We start from the raw sequence: 7,152 nt of genomic DNA on the forward strand, positions 1-7,152 counted from the left end.
AAAGAAGGCAAGTGAGACATTTCCAGAGGAGGCCATACATGACAAGCCATAATACCCCAGCAGTTCCTTTATTTCCCCACACTTTACTCTTGCCATCACTCTGTTACACTTTCATCTTTGTCCCATCTGTCCACAATACCTTTTTCCAGAACTCTGCAGACTTCTTTTTAGCTAACCGTAACATGGCCATCCTGTTTTTGTGGCTAACTAGTGGTTTGTACCTTGCAGTGTAGTCTCTATAGTTCTGTTTTGGGGGTTTTCTTAATCATGGAGGGCATTATTCGGTCATCCACTGTAGAGGTCTTCCTTGGCTTACTAGGCTGTTTGCGATTTCTGAGCTCACCAGTGCCTTCTTTCCTTTTAATGCTGTTCCAAACTGTTGATTTTGGTAGATTTAAGGTTTTGGCTATGTTTCAGTTTTTTTTCTGATATTTCAACCTCATAATGGCTCTCTTTCATACACATTGACATCTCTTTGGTACTTGTGTTGACAGACCTCAATAGCAGACATCAAAAGTAAACGAAAGCCTAGAATCAATAATAGGCATTGAGGAGTTCTCTTATGACACAAATGATGAATTTGTGTTCTCCAATGCACAAATAATGTGACGGAACACACCTGATGAACAAGAAACACCTGTCAAGCCAATTGTCCCTCAGTTTTGTGTACTTTGAAATAGCGGGACAATGCACAAAAAGTGTGTACAATAGAGTACAGGATCTTGACTTTACTCTAATAGTAATTGCCAAATCCAAACTTTTGGAGTGGAGCCAAAAGAAGAAAAAATGCTTCCCTGTCCCATTACTTACACAGGGCACTGTAGATCTATACAAATTAGGAGGTTAATCAGCATGAGTTATACTGAGTGAAGCAGTAGTGACTGGTGAAAGGAAGAAAGGATGATGGCTGGGTCGTGGAAATAAAGTGAGATCGTAGGATGGACAAAAAAGATAAGATGGAAAAAAGATGGTCAGAGGTTAGGATAGCCAGATAGATGAGAGAAGGTTAGATAGATAGATAGATAGATAGATAGATAGATAGATAGATAGATAGATAGATAGATAGATAGATAGATAGATAGGAAGGACGCGCCTGGGGTAGTTAGGTGGAGTGGGTAAAGATAATAGAGTGGTTTCAGTGGGGTGCAACTGGTAGCCAAGAGAGTTCATTATTGTGTAATCGGTCCAAGAAAGTGTTCTGCGGGTCTCATGTTGTTTTTATTTAAGAGTCCTGAAAGGAGCTCACAAAATGGCCGAAATCAACATTCCACCAAAATGTAATCTTTTGGTTTGTATAGTTTAAAAGGTTTAATAGTTATCAAAACCAAAAGTCATAGCAACGCGAATTAGACCTCTCTGAATGTTGTAAAGTTGGATTGGTGTGAATAGCTTAAATGGAGGAGTAGTGCTGGGAATAATTGGAATAATAATTAGAAAAAGAAGTTCCAGAAGAAACTGTGTGGGCATGCTACACAGTTTTAAAGTCTTATGGATACAGTTAAAGATGTTTTGTTGGTTGGACGGATGGATGGGTGAATTGATAGATAAATAGATAAGATGAGAAGGTTAGATAGATAGATAGATAGATAGATAGATAGATAGATATGTACTGTAGATGAGAAAGTTAGAAAGATAGATAGATAGATAGATAGATAGATAGATAGATAGATAGATAGATAGATAGATAGATAGATAGTTGGCAGTGGATACAGTTTAAAGTTGGATTGGACTGTCAAGCTTAAAAGATGAAAGAGGAGTAGCGTTTTGAGTATGACCATAGCAACAGTATGCTCCTCATTGGAACAACTGATAAGTTATGATAAGTTATGATAAGTTACTTAAAAAGGTTTAAAGTTTAAAAGTGTAAATAGTGTAAAAAAAAATCTGAATAAAAGTTATTTAAGTGTAGTCAGTCTACACATTTTAAAGTTAAATTGATGAAAAGGGAGATACATTTTGAAATTTCCCCATTCAGAGCAAATGGCTATTGGAATTGATAGGATTTCAGGCAAATTCGAGTACAGCTCCAAAAATATAAATGGTATGAAAAGGTTTTTTCAAGAAAGTCAAGCTAGACAAGACTAGGCATTTAAAAGTAGATTTGAAGTTAGTAGGTTAAGCAGTTTAGGCTGTGCACGCAGCGGTATAGGCATGAATAGGAGTTCACGCAATTTCAAGTAAAGCTGAAAATGGTATGAAAAAGAGAGAAGGTTATAGGATAGATAAGACATACCTACATACAGACAGACAGACAGATATAGAGAGGATAGAGAGATGAGAGTCGGTAAGTATAGATAAACATTTTGAGGTTAGCATTTGGTTGGTTAACCAAATGCGAGTTTTTGGATATACAAAAAGCTTAGTCGTTTAAAAGGTTTAATAGGTATCAGAAAGCTTTTATCAGGGTTGACAATATGTTCTGGGTAGTTGAAAGAAAGTGAGAGTCTTATTATGGCATGTTAAAGATGGTTTGGATGGTTGGTTGGATGGATGGATTGATGGATGGTTGGTTGGTTGGTTGGTGTGTTAGTTGGTTGGATGGATGGCAGAGAGAGAGGAATGGTTGAGAGTGGTTTCAGAGGGGTAGAACTGGTATCCAAGAGAGTGCATTGTTGTGTAATGTATTATGCAGGTCTCCTGTTGTTTTTACATTTTACAGTTGGATTGTATGAATAGCTTAAAAGTTGTAAGAGCAGCAGTGGTCCAAAAATTTGGTTTCCATAGACCTCCATGTTAACAAGTGCACTTTCAAGTTTGTATAGTTTAAAAAGTTGAAGCAAGCCCACCTAATAATAATAATAGTAAATATATTGAAGAACAATAGTTGAACTTGCTGAAGCAAGCTCACTAATAATAATAATAATAATAATAAGTATAAGGAATTTCAAGAGTTGGACTTGAAGCACCTAAAATAGATGTAGTATCCGGTCCGGAAAGCAGAGGCTATGTCAGCCTATGCCTGCTTCATGTCTCTCCACTTCCTTGCTCTCACAGAGACATGGATTACACCGGATAACACAGCTATTCCAGCAGCCCTCTCTGATGCCTACTCCTTTTCTCATTCCCCTAGACTCTCTGGTCGAGGAGGAGGAACAGGACTCCTCATCTCGCCTAAGTGGTCACATAATGTCCTTCCCCTGTCAAACCTGTCCATATTCTCCTTTGAATTGCATGCTGTTTCTATCACCTCCCCTGTCAAACTTCACATTGTTGTTATCTATCGTCCTCCAGGTCAGCTTGGCCACTTTTTCGATGAGATGGATGTCCTTCTCAGCTCCTTCCCTGAGGACGGAACACCGCTCACACTACTGGGTGACTTCAACATCCAGTCGGAGAAGCTTCACTCGTCTGGAGCATTTGACCTTCTCTCCTCCTTCGGCCTTACCCTGTCCCACTCTCCTCCCACTCATAAGGTGGGCAAGCAGCTTGACCTTGTCTTCACAAGATCCTCCCATACCTCAAACCTCAGTGTTACCCCTCTTCCGGTTTTTGACCATCATTTCATATCCTTCTCCCTCCCTCTCAAATGCTCACCCTCCCAACCAGTCTCTACCAACACTGTGTCCTCTTGTCGCGGCTTGCGCATCCTCTCACTCACCACTCTTTCTTCCTGTCTTATCCGCCCTACCCTCTGTTGAATCCTTCTCTCTTCTATCCACTGATGCAGCTTCCTCCACCCTCCTGTCCTCTCTTTCCTCATCCTTCGACTCTCTCTGTCTACAGATCTCTCACCATCCACTCCACACGCTCCCTGGCTGTCTGAAACCCTGCAGGCTTGTAGAATAGGGCTCCGGGCAGCTGAGAGGAAATGGAGAAAATCTGGCCTTCCTGATGATCTAGACCCTTATCTCTCTCTCCTCCTCAACTACACCTCATCTGCATCAGCTGTTAAAGCCTTATACTACCATTCCAAAATTCAATCCTCTATCTTTGACCCAAGGAAACTGTTCACCACATTTTCCTCACTCCTCAACCCTCCTCCTCCCCCTCCTCCCTCCTCTCTGTCTGCCAATGACTTTGTCACCTATTTTCAAAAGAAGATTGATGACATTAGCTCCTTCCCTCTACCTCTCAACGTTTGGTCCAAACACTTGTAATCTCTCGCCTTGACTCTCGCCCTCAAGGACAAGCCCCATTCAGAGAAGAGGCGTTTCCTGAGCCAGGTTGTCACTATGAGGCCCTGTCCTCCTCTCTTAAAAATTCAGAGGACGCCTTCTACAGCCCTATCGCCCCATGCAACGAATCGGTCCCACCCAAACCAATGCCCTCAGACGAAAGGCCCTTAGCGCTCTTTGTCTGCCCAAGCCCCTCCGGTCAGGCCCCCCCCCAGGCCCTACGAGACTCAGACAGTGGAATGACCAAGTAAATGACCGTGCCCTGGCTGGGGCAGACCCAAAGCGTAATCACATCACCTTTAATAGGCAGCACTGCACAGGCCCCCTTACACCCACTAAGTCACAGCTGGGACAGATTGGCACCTTTACTTGCAATAAAAATTACCAGCCGCAGGGGCCAGAGGTGTTCCTGCAATAAAAACAAAACTCCACCTCAAATTCAACGGGCATGCGAGCGACCTGCCCCCTCTAGGGGTTACATCCCTCACATTTCAGGAGCACATGGACTCTCTGTCGCTCCGTACGGAGCAGTGGCACGTGTGCTCAGTCTCCCCTGGGTCCACTGGATGGTGTCACAGGACTACAGCATTCGCAATCAGTTGCACACAGGGACGAAATATCCTCTCTGCTTGCCTAGGGTGCGATCTGAGTCGTTCCTGAGGAAGAATCCTAGATGGGGTTCCAGATCTGCTACTTTGTGGTTCTAAAGAAAGGGGGAGGGTCTTGGCGTACAGTGGGTTTCTGAGATTTTCCCACTTAGACGTGACTGACCGAATGGCAGAGTGAGGTATTTGTATGTCCCTGGCCCCAAGGATTCACAAAGTGTGTTGAAGCCACCATTGCCCCCCTATTGGGGAGAGGCATTCATGTCATGATCCCACAGAAATCCTGCTGTCACATCTGCTCGACCTTGGCTTCCAAGTGAATCATGCCAAAAGCTTGTTCATTGCCACCCAAACGGTGGCATTTTTAGGTCTGACTCTGGCCTCGCTCAGAGCTTTCCTCACCCCAGCCAGACACACAGCCTTGGATGGGTGTCTGCAGGTGTTTCACCCCACATGTGTCTGAGGCTCTTGGCTTTAAAGGGTTCATCAACTGTGGCAGTTCAGCTTGGTCACCTCCACATGCAAGACTTCCAGCCCCATTAGTCACAGGCAATGATGAGTGTTCATCACCACACAGCGGCTGGCAACACTGGAGTGGTGGAGAGACCCATCTCCCTGGCTCCGGGGCTCACCCATGGGGTGAGTTCTCAAGCAAAGGGTTGTGACGACAGATTGTCACTTCTGGGATGGGTGCACTACACACTTGTGTGATCAGGCCCGGTACGGCCCACATAAACGTCCTTTAGCTCTACATAGTGTTTCTAGCCCTCAAGCACTTTATCCCAATCCTACAGGGACATCATGTCCTGGGGTCAGAACGGACAATACGTCCACAGTGGTGTACGTCAATCACCAAGGAGAAATGTGTTCTCTCCAACTCCTGTCTGTGGCATGGAGATTGTTGACGTGAAGCAGTGAAAAATTGTTGTCCCTCAGGGTCACTCATGTGCCAGGCGAGTGGCGACTACACCCGCAGGGGCCCTCTCACACTGAGCTCGTGGTGGAGTGGTTTGCTGGATAAAATTAGAGCGCTTGCGGTGACCTTTATAAGCCAGGCATTAGATGGGGCTACCTGCTTGCAACCATCCTCAGCCTGTACAGGCGTGATAGAATAGCGTTTCAGTGAATAGGTACACATAACACATGTCCCATAGTGAGGGGTCTCCCTTATCTCCTTCGGAGAACATCTAGTTTTCTGTTTGAATTGAAGTATGATGATACAAATCCACACTGCCTGGGTTGGTGAGCTGTTACTCAATGTCATCTTCACACTGGGCTAGATGAATGTGCAATTTTACATAACCATTGTTGATATTTAATAGAGTACTAATAACAGAGGTCACAAGTAAGCTCTACCTACCAGTTTTTCAATCTCACAAATCCTACGTAACGCCAACTTACCACTAGGCACAGTTTTGCCAAACCCTGAAATCCAGCAAGTCTGAGGAGCAGTGAAGTCCAACCCGGTGTTGGGCAAACAGACAGGCCTTATAGTATCTGTATACATAAAGGGAGAACTTTGCATAATTTACTGTGCTAAAAGCTTAGCCATTCACATAGTGTATCCCCATTTTAGCACTAGTAAAATAGTAAACATAAGGAAAATTATGCAACTGTTTAATCTCAGTCATGCTTTTAAAGGAGCACGGTGTAAGTTTGTCGGAAATCTGCTACCTCTGGCCACCGCAGTGAAATTCTGTTAGAACAACAAACAACAACATCCTCCCAAATCATAATAAGGCCATGTCCAAATGTTCATACTGCAACCCATTTAGTAGCCGTTTTCAGTATGCAAGATTAGAAAGTTTTGCTGTCTGTGAAATGTACTAAAATTTAGTATGTATAAAATGCCAGGACGTCATACTAGATTTGCCTTTCCATGTCGTTTTAAGTAAATGCATTCACTGCACACTATTCAGGAAGTCCTTGCTGATTTTAGTCCCACAATTCAATGGAGCAGGTAAGGGAGGTGGCCAGTAGTGAAATTGAACCAATTACAGTGAACAACATGATCGAGCTACAGATGACGGTTTCTCAGTATGAATGAGGTGTAATATGTAGAAATGTGTCACTTACTGAATAGATTTTACAAAACATTACTGGACCTTTAAATGTCTCTCTCATTAGAAAAAGGACACTTGCCCAAGGTTTGATCAAAAGAAAAAGACCCCTACCTACCTGTCAACTCCAATGGTGTGGTGAGCCTCAAGAGGGCTATGTCATTACTCCATGTCTCTCTGTTGTAATCATGGGTGACAATGTGTGTCACTGAATGGCCAACATTAAAAAAGACAGACGTAAGATTTGTAATTCCGGCATAAACAATCCAGTCTTCCGGATCATGGTGACTGAAATGAGAGACAGCATGTCAAATTAACCAGGATGACACAGATTCAGAGAATCTAAAGGTCAGTAGTAGACCAGTGCTGAAC

Source organism: Argentina silus (genome assembly GCF_951799395.1).
Source record: "Argentina silus genome assembly, chromosome: X".
NCBI classification, from domain to species: Eukaryota; Metazoa; Chordata; class Actinopteri; order Argentiniformes; family Argentinidae; genus Argentina; species Argentina silus.